Raw genomic sequence first — 17,587 nt, forward strand, 5'->3', positions numbered from 1 at the left:
CAGATTGTTGGTGGGTGAGTGATTGAGGGGGGGTGGGGTCGTGCAATGAGCAGTGTGTGAGGCTAGAGGTGCAGTTGGTAGGAGGTGGCTTTGGAAGATGCATTCACTGACCTTGACCACTCGTCTGAGGTCATGAAGCTTCTTTGGGCACTGGAGCTAGGTCGTGGGGGTGACACTGCTGGCAGTGATGACCTTAGTGATGTGGTCCCACATCATTCTTTCTGGAAGGCCTCCTGGCCCCTGTGGATAGAGGACCTCTCTTGCAGCGTCACCCCTTTGCACAAAGCTGGAGTGCTGCGGGCGAGACCCTGGGTGCCCCTTCCCTGGCTTGTTGAGCCATTTGTGTTAGTGCTGAAGCACTTTTACCATTTTTTTATGTGTGGAAGGCAGTTCAGCTTTAAGGTCTGAAGACTGCCATTTCAGAATTATTTTTTATGCTCTTTTATATCAGAAGGCAGTTGAGCGCCAAGGGCTAAAAACTGCCTATTTTTAAATTACTTAATTTTTTTTCCTTTTAGAAGGCAGTTCCCCTTTAAGGGATTGACACTGCTTTCTAACATGTCAGGCTAGCTTTGAGACAACGCTGCTCTTGCTCCAGGGACACTACGGACATGCTACATTGGACCTCCTGCTGAGACTACTGCCGGAAAAAGAGTGTTGCACTCTAGATTTTGCGCTGCGCTAATTTAAATTAGCAGATAGCACCAAAATGACAAGGGGGCCTATAAACAACTCCCACCAATGTTTTCTGCCCCTTGCTGTTTCTTAACTCCACCCAAACTGATTCTACTTCTTGATTTTCAGAGCTAAGATCCTTTCTCTCTACTGTCTTTATCCCATCCTTTATTATCAGGGTTACCCCTCCTCCTTTTCCATTTTGCCTATCCCTTCTAAAAGTTTGCAGCCACGTCTCCTTTATGGCTATTAGATCAAACCTGTTAATTTCTATCTGCGCTATTAATTCATCTATTTGTTGTGAATGCTTCGCGCATTCAGATATAGTGCTTTTAGTAATGTTCTATTTGCCCTTAAAACATTCTCCACTATGGGGTGTTTCATTGAAGTACTTAACTCCAAAACATCAAAACTAGCCTCTGGTCTAGTCTGTGTGCACAACCAGTTCAACTGACCAATCAAGCTTCGAAATTGCTCTGTCTCTCCTTTAGATCTAAGCTCACCTTTCTGTGGTGACCTAGTATGATTAACCAAGATGGGAGTAACGCTCTCTAAATAAGACTGTTGATTTAAAGTTATATCAGACCCACTTTACTTAACATCTAAACAAATATATTTTAAAGCCCCACAGGCCTGACTCTCAATTTTAAATTCTACTCTAATCTTATTAATGATGAATTTTTCAAATTCCGCAGTACCACCCCATAAGAAATCATCAACATGCATCATGAAGATGCCTGAAAGTTTTCCTTTATGGTACCAATAAAACATTGTGGCATTTGATTTTAGTTGAACACAACCTTTTTTAGCAAAACAGACCTCACCATAAAATACCTTACCCTGGAAGCATCATTCAGGCCATAGACGCAGTTGTTTAGTTTCTGTGGTTTTCCTTTGCATCTGCTGCCTCTTTAGGCTGTTTCGGAAACACTTCTCTCTAAAAAGTATCGCCCTGCAGAAACACAGCTTTTATCTCAATTGACCTACACTCCCATGAATATGCGGCCAAAAGAGCCAACAAGATTTTTAAAAGATTACGGCCTAGAAATTCGGTTGGTTGCGCCAGCGATTAGCGCCTAAAGAGCCCGAGATTTGGGGCGTTACCCAATTTTCGGACGTGCGCAGTGATCCTAGCGCATCTGGCCATATTGAGTAGCCTGTTCGCGCCTGTGCTAAGTCTTTGCGCCCGCTCGCGGGCGCAGCCAGATCATGACGTAATTTCATTGTGCAACACCTTTTTGGCGCCCCGTACCGGAAATTCAGTGGCGCCCCCCTCCGTTTCGCCTGGCGCTATTAGTGACAGTTGGATGGAACGTTACCAGGTCCATCTCGTACTCGGGGGGTGCTCTTTAAAGGGGACAGCACTACTATAAAACCGGCAGCCATTTGGCCTGGCCATTCTGCTCGCTGCTGAAGAGAGTTGCAGACCTTCAGTGGCAAAGACTTGTTGTTATTGAGCCAGAGGAGCCTTGGGACCTTCAGCTCTGTTCAGAGCAGTTGGATCCAGAAAGCTGACTGCGTCTTATTCGTCAGACAGAATAATGGGAGCTGCTTTGGAGGGGCACGTTTTCCTTGCTGAACAGCTGGCAGGGGCACAGAGACGGAGGGAGAGAGGGCCGGGATTGGCCAGAAGGAGGAGGGCCAATGGACGTCGCCAAATCCGACCATACGCTGCCAGGGTTTTCAGGCAGCAGGTCTCCTACCTTACCATGTCGGAGGAGCAGTGTCTGCGACGCCTGAGATTTGGTAAGGATGTTGTCTCTGAGCTGTGCCACCTGCTTGCTGGGGATCTGCAGCCGCGGGTACAGTGCAGGACCTCTCTGTCGGTGGCCGTGAAAGTGACCGTTGCGCTCAACTTTTACGCCAGTGGATCGTTTCAGGCAGCAGCTGGGGACATTTCTAATATCTCTCAATTTGCGGTGCATTGCTGCATCCGGCAAGTTACAGCTGCCCTCTACAAAAGGAGGCGCGATTTCATCACCTTCCCTCTGACCCTGGAGAAGCAGGGGGAGCGTGAACAGGGCTTCGCGGCTATTGCGGACTTCCCCGTGGTGCAGGGGGCCATTGATTGTACACACGTGGCTTTGCGGGCGCCATTGCAGAATCCGGAGGAGTTCTGTAACCGAAAGGGCTTCCACTCCCTTAATGTGCAGCTGGTCTGTGATCACCGGCAGATGATCATGGCGGTGAACGCACAATTCCCTGGCAGCAGCCATGATGCCTTCATCCTGCGGCAGACCTCAGTGGCTGACCTTTTTGAGGCCCCGGACCACCCACGAGGCTGGCTTCTGGGCGACAAGGGCTATCCTCTCTGCCCATGGCTCATGACCCCACTCCGTTTGCCCACCACCCCGGCAGAAGAGCTTTACAACAGCAGCCATCAGGCCACCAGGAACATTGTGGAGCACACAATTGGTGTGCTGAAGCAGCGTTTCCGCTGTCTCGACCATTCGGGGGGCGCCCTACAGTACTCGCCGGAGCATGTGGCATGCATCGTTGTTGTCTGCTGCATGCTCCACAACCTGGCCATTCGACGCACCCAGCCAATGCCAGCCGACACTCAAGGTCCAGCAGAGCAGGCGGACGAGGAGGTGGAGGAGGAGGAGGAGGAGGAGCATGCGGGCGAGGAGGATCAGGAGGAGGAGGAGGAGGAGGAAGATGGGAGGGCTCCAGAAACTGGAAGGGCCGTTCGTCAGAGGCTCATAAGGACTCGGTTCTAGGCCCCTCGGACGGAATGGTGGCTGTGAATCGAACAGCGTCCTCCGGTTTGCTGTAAGCCTATGAAGGCATCGATGATTGTAAATAGTGCACAGCTCGATTGTAAATAAAAAGTTTTCTTTATTTTCAAACAAGTGCTTCCTTCCAGCATGACAACGTAATTGTAATGATATCAGCAAATAGTGATGGTATTTGCCTGTTTGATTATGATGCCTTACCAGCACAGTTGCCTGATTGATTACTTATGCCTGACCAGCAGAGGGCATGTGACAGAGACAAGCAGTTTAGTTTTAGTTTCGTTTTAGATGGATTTCTAGCATGGTGTCTCCTGTAAGGCTGTTAACCAGAGTTGAACAAACTTTAGATTAAAAGACATTCTCTTTCATAAATGTCTCGTCATTGAACCCACAAAGAAATCAATACATGGTGTCAGAAGTGATTGAAAGAGATGAAGAGGAAAAATCTGAAGTTAAATCAGCTCTCCGCATATTAGCAAGCCAAAAGAGAACATCGTTACTTAGCATTGGAGAATAGCTAACGAAGTGAAAAATGGAAGGTTTACACCCACCGGCGAAGCTTCAGTTGACAGGTAATGTGGCTGAAAGTTGGAGGAGGTTCAAACAACGTTTGGAGTCGTATTTAGCGGCAATCGGAGCTGACGAGAAAAGTGATAAAATGAAAGCGTCAGTGTTCTTACATGTCGTGGGTGATGAAGCGCTGGAGGTGTACAATAACTTCACATTCGCTGCTGATGGAGACAAAATGAAGCTAGATAAAATAATGGAAAGCTCAGAATTTGCCTGGATCCAAGAGATCTAAACAGAGCAATCAAGAGAGAGCACCTCAAGCTTCCTACACGTGAGGAAATCATGTCACAGTTTGCAAATGCAAAGTATTTCAGCAAGTTAGATGCATCATCAGGATTTTGGCAGATGAAACTGGACGAAGCAAGTTCAAGACTGCACGTTCAACAGTCCATTTGGCAGATACAGATTCCTAAGGTTACCATTTGGCATTGCCTCAGCTCCTGAAGTGTATCACAAAACTATCCATATGATCTATGAGCACCTGGAGGGAGTTGATACATCAATGGATGACATCATAGTATGGGGAACCATGAGAACTGAGCATGACGAGAGACTGAAAAAAGTGCTGGAAGCAACAAGGAAAACAAACCTGAAGCTGAATAGAGAGAAATGCCAGCTCGGGGTGACAGAACTGACATTCGTGGGAGATATCCTTAGCAGTGAGGGCATCAGACCAGATCCCAGAAAGGTGTCCACCATTGAGAATATGCCAAAACCACAATGCAAAAAGGACGTACAGAGGTTTAATGGAATGACCAATTACATGGGTAAATTCATATCCAACCTCTCAGAAAAAATGGCGCCACTGAGAAGACTAACTGAAAAGAACATAGAATGGGAATGGAATCATGAGCATGAGAAGTCATGGAGCGATCTAAAGAAACTGCTCACAGAGGAACCAGTTCTGAGGTTTTATGACCCAGCGAGACCCATCAAGATATCATCAGATGCATCACAGAGTGGGCTCGGTGCCGTTCTTCTGCAAAAATATGACTACTGGCAACCTATTGCATATGCATCACGCTCAATGACAGACGCGGAGACGCGATATGCTCAAATAGAAAAGGAGCTGCTCAGCATCGCATACGCCTGTGAAAGATTTCACCAGTTTGTGGCAGGACAAGCAATCAGTGTAGAGACTGACCATAAGCCCTTGATTGCATTGTTCCAAAAGCCACTAAATAGCTGTCCGCTTAGAATACAAAGAATGATGATCAGGCTGCAACGTTATACACTGAATGTTGCGTACAAACCGGGTAAGCTGATGTATACAGCAGACACCTTGTCCAGAGCTGTTGACCCAAGTGAGCCTGCAAACACCAAAATGGATGAAAAAGTGAACGCCTACGTGGACATGATCACAAGTGCACTGCCCATAGCAGATGCAAAAATGGAGCTCATAAAGACTGAGACAAACAAAGATGAAACAATGAGACGACTGAGGAAAAGCATCTTGGATGGATGGCCCAACATGAAGCAAGACTGCTCACCTGACATGGCAGAGTACTGGAACCGCAGGGTGGAACTATCAGTGGTCGAAGACATCATCTACAAAGGAAGTAAAATAGTTATCCCAAAGAGCCTGAGAAAAGAGATGCTAAAAAGGATCCATGGAGGACATCTGGGAATCGAAAAGTGTAAGAAAAGAGCACGAGAGGTGATGTACTGGCCACGAATGAACCAAGATGTGACAAATGAGGTGTCAAACTGCACAATATGCCTGAAATATCGAGCAAGCAATCCGGTAGAACCACTAAAGCCACACCCACTGCCAGACAGACCTTACCAGAAGGTAGGCGCTGACCTATTCGTATGTCAAGGGAAGGACTATCTTGTAGTAACAGACTATTACTCCCTGTATCCAGAGGTTTGTAGACTGTACACCACCACAGCAGATGCTGTGATAAGATGTATGAAAGCCATATTCTCCAGACATGGCGTGGCGAGCGAGGTCTTCACAGACAACGGACCCCAGTTTTACAATGCAAGTTTCCGACACTTTGCCAAAGAGTGGGACTTTGTCCACACAACGTCAAGTCCTCACTTTCCACAGTCCAATGGACTAGTGGAAAAATCGGTCCAGACAGTGAAAAGACTGATGTACAAGGCAAAAGACAGTGGAACTGACTTCTACCAGAGCATGCTTGTATACCGCACAACGCCGCTCGAGTGTGGTATGTCACCAGCCCAACTCCTTATGGGACGTCAGCTAAGGTCAAACCTACCCATCCCGGAGAACCTCCTGAAAACAAAAGAGGGGGAGAAAGTGAGGAAGTTCAAAGAGCAACAGAAAGAAAAGCAAAAGTACTACTATGACAGAGGAACACAAAACCTACCTGAACTCCACACTGGTGACCAAGTAATGTTCAAAGACAAAACAAACATATGGACTCAGAAGGGAACTGTCCTGAGTGAAGTTCAACCAAGATCATACACCATTCAGACAGATGAGGGTGCTGTTCTGCGAAGAAATCGTCGAGATCTTCTCATGGGACCAGCCACAGCAGGTCAAAAGACTGATACTGTTGAACAACCTGATCACACAGCAAGTCAAAAGACTGATACTGTTGAACAACCTGATCACACAGCTGAGAAAACATCATCTGAGGCAACAACTCAGATTCAAGGACATTCAATCAGAAAATCCTCAAGACACGTGAAGCCTCCTGAGAGACTCATTGAGCAAATTTAAGGACTCTTGTTATAGAAGGAAGTAATGTTATCTTATTCTTTCTTCAAGTTCTAGTGTATTTACATATTTCATGTGAACACACAAAGCAAGGTTAAAAAACCTTGATAATGATAATGATAATGTAAGTTCATTAAGTGTTACAGTTAAAATGAAGAGTAATACAAAGAAAACATGTTGTTAGTTAAAAGTAAAATACTTTTGTTTTAAGAAAGGGAGATGTAATGATATCAGCAAATAGTGATGGTATTTGCCTGTTTGATTATGATGCCTTACCAGCATAGTTGCCTGATTAATTACTTATGCCTGACCAGCAGAGGGCATGTGACAGAGACAAGCAGTTTAGTTTTAGTTTCGTTTTAGATGGATTTCTAGCATGGTGTCTCCTGTAAGGCTGTTAACCAGAGTTGAACAAACTTTAGATTAAAAGACATTCTCTTTCATAAATGTCTCGTCATTGAACCCACAAAGAAATCAATACAGTAATGGCAACAGAAATCATAACTAACAAACTAACAGATAACTGTGTGGCAACCCAGCGAAACTAACCAAACCATAACAAACAAACACAACAGGTGTGGACTGCCTTAAAACCGGAAAAAGAGACGTTTTAGCACCTCCCTCTACTGGTGACCCCTTGATGGAGACCGACTCCTCTTACGAGGTCGGCCCCTTCCCTCCCTGCAGCTCCTCCGTAATTGTACCCCAGTGGCTGGGTCAAGGCTGGGGGACACCTGCTGAGTGTCTGGAGGTGCTGAAGCCCCTGAGGGACGGCCTGGCCAACCTCTGGGCTTGGAGGTCCCGCAAGCAGGCTGCTCCAACTGGGCATGTCTGCTAGCAGTGTGCCGCGCAGGTGGTGGCAGCTGCTCTGCTGACGTGCCAGAGTTGGCATCAGGACTGGTCACATGCAGAGAGAGGACACCTGCACCGTAGTCGGCCGACACACTGGCACTCTGACGGTGCCGCACCGGATCATCCGCCGCTATTGACTGCTCCACAGATTCATGGCCTGCTGTGGTGCTGCAAGGGCCTGGGGTGATCCTGCCTGATGCAGCTACGGTGGCAGCAGTGAGTGTTCGCGTGGCCTCAATCTGTGTGTGGATGAGGCCAGCAAGTGACTGCGTGGCAGCAGTGAGGACCTGCGTGGCAGGTGCCAGTGCTTCGGAGAAGCCATGAACAGTCCTTTCCACTGCTTCAGACAAGGCCGGAACAGTCCTTTCCACTGCTTCGGACAAGGCCGGAACAGTCCTTTCCACTGCCTCGGACAAGCCCTGGACAGACCTTTCCACTGCTTCGGACAAGCCCTGGACAGACCTTTCCATTGCTGCCCTGAAACCCTGGACAGACCTTTCCATTGCTGCCCCGAAGCCCTGGACAGTCCTTTCCATTGCTGCCCCAAAGTCCACCACACTCTTTGCCAGAGTGTCGATGGACTCAGGTATCCTCCCCACTGCAGCCATAAGCTCAGTGTGCCTGAGTCGGGCTTGGGCGCTCATTTCTACAAGGCTACGCACCTCCTCTGCACTCTGTGCAGCAGTCATGGTGGCCTGCCTCGCCCTCCGTGGAGACGACCCCCGAGTGTCCCTACCCCCCGCGCGTTGCTGCAGGCCGCTGGTCCCTGCAATTGGCTCCTCATCAGAGCATCCCCCCTCCCCTCAAGGGAACTACTATCCCCAGTCTCCACATGCGGTTGCTCCCCTGAGGCTGGCACGGATGGTCCGGCTTCCTCCTGGTCGTCGCCTCCGGAGGCACTTGCACTGGCAGCTTGAGGGGCCTGCTCCCGAGCTGGTGATGCAGCATCTGAAAGCAGGGAGGTTGAAGAGTGGCTTTAGCAAAAGGACAGTTTGGCAGCAAGGGATGCAACAGTGCGGCAATGCTATGACATGGGTCCACATTGAGAAAGCATGCTGGCGGGGGAAACAACTGAAAGGTGACAGCTGTAATAGTTGAGAAACTTACCATCGCTGTGGACAATGGGGTCGGCAGCTGCAGTGGTGACAGGACCACTCAGACGTCCTCCCACAATCTGATGGACTCTCTCCTCGAGATCCGTCAGAGGCTCCACTTGAGGATGACCTCCTCCGGTGCGAAGCTGCTCCTTTCGATTCCGCGCCAGCTTGGCCTGCAGGGCAAAGGACGGGAAGTGATGTTACATGATGCCCTGAGTTATCATCTCATGCCCCCCATGGTGGAAGAGCCCTTACATGATGCCCTGAGTGATGTTCTCATGCCCCCCATGGTGGAAGAGCCCTTACATGATGCCCTGAGTCAAATGTGGATGTGTGTGACCAAGTCCTTATGATTAACACGGGGGTCCCACAAGGATGTGTGCTGAGCCCCCTCCTCTACTCCCTCTTCACCCACGACTGTGTGGCTGTTAATGGTTCCAACACCATCATCAAGTTTGCGGATGACACCACGGTAGTAGGCCAGATCACCAACAACGATGAGTCAGCCTACAGGGAGGAGGTCCAGCATCTCGTGAAGTGGTGCGCCGATAACAACCTGGCCCTTAACACCAAGAAAACAAAAGAAATCATTGTGGACTTCAGGAAGTCCAAAGGCGGATGTCACACCCCAATCCACATCAATGGGGCTGTGGTGGAAAGGGTGGACAGCTTTAAGTTCCTCGGAGTCCACATCACGGAAGACCTCTCCTGGTCCCTCAACACCTCCTCTCTGGTGAAGAAGGCCCAGCAGCGCCTATATTTCCTAAGGAGGCTGAAGGGATGTAATCTGTCACCCCTGATCCTCTCTAACTTTTACCGCTGCAAAGTCAAAACTGCCCAACGCATTACCAGCACCCGGCTACCGACCATAGAGCACATATACCAGAAACGCTGTCTACGGAGGTCATGGTCCATCATCAAAGACCCTACCCACCCCAGCCACAGTCTGTTCGCCCTCCTGCCATCTGGGAGACGCTACAGATGCATTCGCACCCGTACGACCAGATTTAGGAACAGCTTCTTTCCCAGGGCTGTCATCCTACTGAACTCCACAAATAAACTCTAAAGCCTGCACATCTGCCAATGCACTTTATTATGGTTATATTTATGTTAATATACTTCAAGCCAAATGTATGTTGAATGTTAAATGTCTTAATCCAAATGTACACTCTCGGGAGCCGCAAGCCTACATTTCGTTGTACTGCACTTGTGCACTAACAATGACAATAAAAGTTGATTTGATTTGATTTGATTTGATTAGGCCTCCTGCCATTGTCTGGGTATAGGACATCTCGCCGGCGCTCCACTGCGGACACCAATTCCTCCAGAGACTCAGTGCTGAAGTGCTCTGCTCTCTGCCTCACCCTCTCCATAGGATCCAAGTTTGTTGTGCCAGAGAAGGGCTTGCGCCGATTTGCAGGCCTACAAGGCGCAGAGTGTGGATGCTGGAGCTGCCTGACCCACCACTTTAAGAGCTGGCCGGCGCCGGGAAGTCTCGTGGTCATCGGTAATTGAGAGCACCTGCGCTGCGCCCGCCCGCCCCGATATTGAGTAGCGCCGGCATGTTAGCGCCTTAGGTGCCCCATGTAACGCCTGATTTCGTGCCTCAATCACCTTTGGGGCGCTGCAACCCAATATCGCACGAGGTGTCGATAAGTTGCGCCTGGCTATAAAATTGCGCTCCGCCAATTCTAACGCCCCAAGCGGGGCTATACCCAATTTCTAGGCCTACTTTTCCAGCAGTGAGAGAGTCCACTCTTGCATCTGTATCACCCACTTTCTCTTCAAACCTCCTAGCTACCAACCTCGCTTTAGCCTTACAAGTCCCATTTGCAAGGACTTTTTCAGTACAAACCCATCTATACAACAAAGCTGGTTGTTCCTTATTTGGTACCTCAGAATAAACTCCAAATTCTTTCCAACTATCTAACTTACTCATTTATCCTCAAGTTTATTAGCAGCCACCAAAACTTCACGATCATGAGGATTTCTACTTCTAGTTCTGTTACATGACTGTTCTGTGGTCTTTGTTTCATTGTCTATTCAAGCTACGGTCTCTACTTCCACTTCTATATCTGTACGGACCACTACTGCGAGATCTCCCTCTTGCACTATCGAAGGCTCTTTCTCTAGTCAGTGATCATTTTCTGACGTGAGAGTCACTTCCGGACTTCCAATCACTACTTGTACTGTGCTTTCTTACTTTCCACTCTTTCACCCCATTCTGCCAGTACATGGACCTTGCTTCTTGGCCAACATCCTGAACAACTAAATTTAAACCTACCAGTAGCTTTTCCTGCACGTCCCAAAATTGTCGCATCTCTCCATTCATTTGTCCCTTCTGGAACATATGTCACCCGTGTACCTGCTTTGGGTAATTGTTCTATGGATGTGATAGCTCTATCATGTGTGTCAAGATTACTCACATTACAACTGCCCAGCCCTTGATCTACCTCATTCTGTTCCTCAGAACCCTCTGATGCGCTATCAATTACTCATAAAAGACTGAGAGTTAAGAGAGTAACTAAAGGCTTTTATTAACAAAAGAATGAAGGTCTGCCTCGAGTGGTCAACCGGTCCAGAATACAAAGGGCTGGGGAGCAGTCACCTTTATACTAGGACTTGTGGGAGGAGTCAGCCGAGGCATGTCCAGGCATGTACACAGTGGAATACAAACAGTGGTTTACCACATTCACCCCTTGTTTAAAATTGAGTCCGGCGGGGTGAAGTGTATTAAAAGTTAGTGTATTGGAGTCTCTCCGGAGGTCTTGTCTGCCGCTGTGATCGGCGTGGCGACGGCAGGGGTAGTGGAGCTTCCGGCGTCGAGTCCTGCGTAGGCTGTGGCACAGGCGTGTCGTCCTCGTAGATGTCGAGCGGGTCGCGGGGCCCAGGCCTGCCGTCTGCTGGGGCTGGATATCGGGTCGTGGGGGGGGGTGGTAGTGAGTAGTGGGTTACTGCGGCCCCCGAGGGTGCAAGGTCTCTTATGGAGACTGTGTCCTCCCGCCCGTCCGGGTATACAATGTAAGCATACTGGGGGTTGGCGTGGAGGAGGTCGACCCTCTCGACCAGGGGGTCCATTTTATCGGTCCTCACGTGTCTTCTCAGTAGGACCGGCCCTGGGGACGTCAGCCATGGCGGTAGCGATGTCCCCGATGTGGACTTCCTTGGGAAGACAAACATTTTCTCATGAGGGGTGGCGTTAGTGGCAGTGCAGAGCAGTGGCCGAATAGAGTGGAGCGCATCGGGGCGCACATCCTGCCAGCGGGAGGTTGGAAGGCCCCTAGGCTTTAAGGCTAGCAGGGCGGCCTTCCAAACTGTCGCATTTTCTCTTTCCACCTGTCCGTTCCCCCGGGGGTTGTAACTGGTGGTCCTGCTTGTGGCAATACCCCTAGTTAGCAGGTACTGACGGAGTTCGTCGCTCATAAACGATGAGCCCCGGTCGCTATGGATATAGCTGGGGAAACCGAACAGGGTGAAGAGGTCGTTCAGACATTTAATGACCGTGGCACTGGTCATGTCCGGGCAGGGGATGGCGAACGGGAAACGGGAGTACTCATCAATAATATTGAGGAAGTACACATTGCGGTCGGAGGAGGGGAGAGGCCCTTTAAAATCAACGCTCAGGCGCTCGAAGGGGCGAGTGGCTTTTATCAGGTGGGCCCTGTCTGGTCTATAAAAGTGCGGTTTGCACTCAGCGCAGACTTGGCAGTTCCTGGTCATGGTCCTGACCTCCTCAATAGAGTAAGGCAGGTTGCGGGCCTTGATGAAGTGGAAGAACCTGGTGACCCCTGGGTGGCAGAGGTCATTGTGGAGGGCCCGCAGTCTATCGATCTGCGCGCTGGCGCAGGTGCCACGCGATAGCGCATCCGGGGGTTCATTGAGCTTCCCGGGCCGGTACAAGATCTCGTAATTGTAGGTGGAAAGTTCGATTCTCCACCTCAAGATCTTGTCATTTTTGATTTTGCCCCTCTGCTTGTTGTTAAACATGAAAGCAACTGAACGCTGGTCAGTGAGCAGGGTAAATCGTTTTCCGGCCAGGTAGTGCCTCCAATGACGCACAGCCTCCACAATCGCCTGGGCCTCCTTCTCAACAGCGGAGTGCCTGGTCTCCGGGCCTTGGAGGGTTCGTGAAAAGAAGGCCACGGGTCTCCCCGCCTGATTGAGGGTAGCGGCCAGGGCAAAGTCGGACGCGTCGCTTTCCACCTGGAAGGGGATGGATTCGTCCATTGCGTGCATGGTGGCTTTGGCAATGTCCTCCTTGATACGGTGGAAGGCTAAGCGGGCCTCCGCCGTCAAGGGAAAAGAGGTGGACTTGATCAGCGGACGGGCCTTGTCCGCATAGTAGGGGACCCACTGGGCGTAATAGGAGAAAATCCCTAGGCACCTCTTCAGGGCCTTGAGGCAGTGGGGCAGTGGGAGTTCCATAAGGGGACACATCCGGTCGGGGTCGGGGCCGATGACTCCGTGTTCCACAACACAGCCAAGGATGGCGAGGCGGTTTGTGCGGAATATGCACTTCTCCTTGTTATATGTCAGGTTCAGGAGTTGGGCGGTGCGGAGGAATTTTTCGAGGTTTGCGTCATGGTCCTGCAAGTCACGGCCGCAGATGGTCACATTGTCCAGATATGGGAAAGTGGCCTGCAACGCATTTTGATCTACCATCCGGTCCATCTCCCTTTGGAAGACGGAGACCCCGTTGGTGACGCCAAAGGGAACCCTAAGGAAGTGATAGAGGCGGCCGTTTGCCTCAAAGGCAGTATACTGGCGGTCCTCAGGGCGGATAGGGAGCTGGTGGTACGCTGATTTCAGGTCAATGGTCGAGAAGACGCGGTACTGCGCGATCTGGTTGACCATATCAGCTATGCGGGGGAGTGGGTAGGCGTCCAGCAGGGTGTAGCGATTTATTGTCTGGCTGTAGTCGATGACCAGGCGCTGCTTCTCGCCGGTCTTAACGACCACAACCTGGGCTCGCCAGGGGCTGGTGCTGCCCTCAATAATCCCTTCCTTCAGGAGCCGCTCCACTTCGGTTTTAATGAAAACCCTGTCCCCGGCACTGTATCGCCTGCTCTTTGTGGCGATGGGCTTACAGTCGGGGGTGAGGTTAGCAAACAGTGGGGGGGGGGTGACTCTGAGTGTGGAGAGGTTGCACCTGGTGCGCGGCGGGCAATTTGGAAGCTGCTGGCTGCGGACTGTGAGTGGGGGTAGGGGTCCACCGTACGCCATCGTAACACTTTTAAGGTGGCACTGAAAATCTAACCCCAGCAGGACGGCAGCGCAGAGGTCGGGCAGGACCAGAAGTTTAAAATGATCGTACACAGTCCCGTCTGCTACGAGTGTCACCACGCAGTAGCCGCCGATGTCCGCCGACTGGGACTCGGAGGCCATAGAAATCCGCTGGTGCGCAGGCAGGACTGGGAGAGAGCAACGCCGCACCGTGTCGGGGTGGATGAAGCTCTCCGTGCTCCCAGAGTCAAAAAGGCAGATTGTATCTTGACCATTTACCTTAATGTCCATTGTGGAACTGGCCAGCTGGTGCGGTCTCGCTTGGTCCAGTGTAACGGATGCCAGCGTAGGGGTCGGTGTGTCGCTGCGGGTATCAGATGAGGCGGTGTTGGGGGCCTGCTGCATTCCGGCTGTCGTCCAAGATGGCGCTGTCCATGATCCCCATGTGGCTGGAGGCGTCCAAAATGGCTGCTGTACCGGTGGTTCGCACATGGCCGGGGAGGCCCAAGATGGCGGCCCGCATGGACCACACGCGGCGCTGCTGGGGTTCGGGGTGGCTTTGGCCCTGCAGACGCTAGCGTAGTGTCCCTTCTTCCCGCAGCCCGAGCAGACCGCGTTTTTCGCTGGGCAGCGCGCTCTGGGGTGTTTGGCCTGGCCACAGAAGTAGCATTTCTGGCCTTGGGGCACTGCTGTCTGGCCTTGGGACACTGCTGCGGTAGTTGGGCCGTTGCTGGGGTGTGGCTGGGGTGGCACGGCGCTATGAGGCGGTCCTACCGTGTCCCAGGCTGTCATTCCCCGCGGCGTCCACGGTGCAGAGGAGTAGGCATCCATGCCCCGGTAGGCTGCATCCAATGATAGTGCGAGTTCAGAGGCCTTGTTGAGGTCGAGGTCCCTCTGCTCCAACAGTCGCTGTCGGGCGTAATTGGATCTGTGGCCCGCTACAAAAGTGTCCCGGATAAGTTCCTCTGTGTACATGGCGGCCTTTACATCCTTACAACCACAGGCCCGGCCAAGCACAGACAGTGCCTGAAGGTATTCCACGGTCGATTCCCCAGGTTGTTGTTTACGACTCCCCAGAAGGTGCCTGGCGTACACTTCGTTCACTGGGCGCGTGTACTGGTCCTTGAGGAGCTTGATAGCGTCCGCGTACGAGGTCGCGTCTTGGATGACCGAGTACACTCGGTGGTTCACTTTGGAGGTCAGGACATCCAGTTTGTCCTCGTCCGATTTGATTGCTGCGGAGGCGGTCAGGAATTTTTCGAAACACTTAAGCCAGTGAGTAAACTTGGTGGATGAGTCCGCCTCCCGATGATCTAAGTCCAGGCATGCTGGTGTGAGGATCTTCTCCATTATAAAAATTTTGTTAATAAAATTGATGCGCTATCAATTACTCATAAAAGACTGAGAGTTAAGAGAGTAACTAAAGGCTTTTATTAACAAAAGAATGAAGGTCTGCCTCGAGTGGCCGACCGGTCCAGAATACAAAGGGCTGGGGAGCAGTCACCTTTATACTAGGACTTGTGGGAGGAGTCAGCCGAGGCATGTCCAGGCATGTACACAGTGGAATACAAACAGTGGTTTACCACACCCTCATCAAAAGAAACATGAATATTTGAGATACAAGGTGCCTAGTTTACTTCTATCAACTGCTCAGAGTCCAGGATTTTATAATGAATTCCAATTAATCATGAAGAATGAACCTTAACAGTTTGATTTCCATCTTTGACAAGTACTGTCATGCCATCACGACCTATTACCTTACCAAGGCCTTTCCATGCCCTATGACCCTCTCTTTTATAGTATGCCAAATCTCCTCAATTGAACTCTGTCTCAGATGGTCTAATATGATGCCTCAGTGCCCTATGAATTTTCTTTGATACCTCAGCCTTGATACAAGCTTGTCTCGCTGCATGCAAAGCATTTAAATGCTCAGAAAAAATGGCACTAATTGTAGTACCTTTTAGAGCAGGAGGATATCACAAAGAACAGAAGGTAATTTGGGATTGTGCCCATAGACGAGTTGGTAAGGACTATATCCTAAAACCATCTGAAGAGAATTCTTTGTGTGAACTGCCCATGCTAGGGCAGTTGACAATTTACATTCTGGTCGATCAGCCAAAATTTTATGCACCATGTCATCAATCACTGCATGATTCCTTTCACAAAGACCATTGCTTAAAAGGGCTCTCAGCTGCTGTATACGTGACAATGACATTCATATTCTCACACATATCTCTGAACTCCTTGTTAGCGAATTCACCTTCATTATAGGTCAACAACTTGGCTGGTGTCCCAAGTCCAGTCCCTATCTATTTTTCCTTAATTTTATCGTTAATAACCTTCTTCTCCTTACTATATAGGAACATAGGAACAGGAGTAGGCCTTAGTTAACAGTCTCTTATGTAGGACTTTATCAAATGCCTTCTGGAAGTCCACATAACATCCCTTGACAATCTTCTGTCCACTACTTGGAACATAGGAACAGGGGTAGGCCATTGAGCCATTCGAGCCTGTTCCATCATTCAATGAGATCATGGGTGATCTGCGACCTAACTCTATATACCCGCCTTTGGCCCATATCCCTTAATACCTTTGGTTAACAAAAAGCTATCAATCTCAGATTTAAACTTAACCATTGATCTAGCATCAATTGTCATTTGCGGAAGAGAGTTCCAAACTTCTACCACCCTTTGTATGTCGAAGTGTTTCCTAATTTCACTCCTGAAAGGTCTGGCTCTAATTTTTAGACTATGCCCCCTAGTCCTAGAATCCCCAACCAGCGGAAATAGTTTCTCTTTAGCCTCCCTTACTGTCCCTTGAAAACTTCAATCAGATCACCCCTTAAACTTCTAAATTCAAGGGAATACAACCCTAATTTGTGTAATCTCTCCTTGTAATTTAACCCTTGGAGTCCGGGTATCATCCTGGTAAACCTACGCTGCACTCCCTCCAAGGCCAATATATCCTTCCTAAGGTGAGGTGCCCAGAACTGCTCACAGTACTCCAGGTGTGGTTTAACCAGGGTTTTGTATAGCTGCAGCATAACTTCTACCCCCTTCTATTCTAGTCCTCTAGAATAAAGGCCAGCATTCCATTAGCCTTTAGTCACCTCTTCAAAAAATTCAATCAGATTTGTCAGGTATGACCTGCTTTTCACAAATCCATGCTGGCGCTCTCTGATCAGCTGAAAATTGTCAAGGTGTTCAGTCACCCTATCCTTAATTATAGATTCTAGTAATTTCCTGACAACAGATGTTAGGCTAACTGGTCTATAATCCTCTGGTTTCTCTCTCTTGCCATTCTTAAATATTAGTGTAGAAATACTAAATCTCGTAGCCAGGTCAATAAAATGTAAGATGAAAACATTTCTGTCTTTGTTCCATACCTTTAGATTCATGGCAACTACCCCGTTAAAGTCACGTGCCAATGGAAGACTTACAATAGGACGTGGGGGCATCCTTCTATACTTTTTACAGATTTCACAGTTCTCACTAATCTCTTCTATTATCCTTGTATACTCCTCATCAACTACATCTGCATCTTTTAGCAGGATTTTTAAACATTGACAAGTAGGGTGGGCAAATTGTCTCTGTAACTTTAAGCCAGTTTGTTTTCTCTCTCATCCTTATTGTTTGATGCCATTAATATTTGCCTTAACACTCTGATCAGAAACATCAGGTTTTGTTAAGGGGATACAGTATTGTCTTGACTGGGTAAACTGCAGATCAACCGATTTCCCCAAAATA

At 49.5% G+C, this 17,587-nt stretch overlaps 1 protein-coding gene across 10 annotated transcripts in view; it reads left to right on the forward strand.

Annotated features, from left to right (window-relative positions):
- The window catches only part of dlg2 (discs, large homolog 2 (Drosophila)), a 1,642,261-nt gene that overhangs the window by 646,968 nt on the left and 977,706 nt on the right, over nt 1-17,587 (forward strand). The gene's annotated exons all lie outside the window — the stretch shown is intronic.

Source organism: Somniosus microcephalus, chromosome 10, assembly GCF_052327205.1.
Source record: "Somniosus microcephalus isolate GS21.2 chromosome 10, FLI_Smic_1.0, whole genome shotgun sequence".
Classification (NCBI taxonomy): Eukaryota; Metazoa; Chordata; class Chondrichthyes; order Squaliformes; family Somniosidae; genus Somniosus; species Somniosus microcephalus.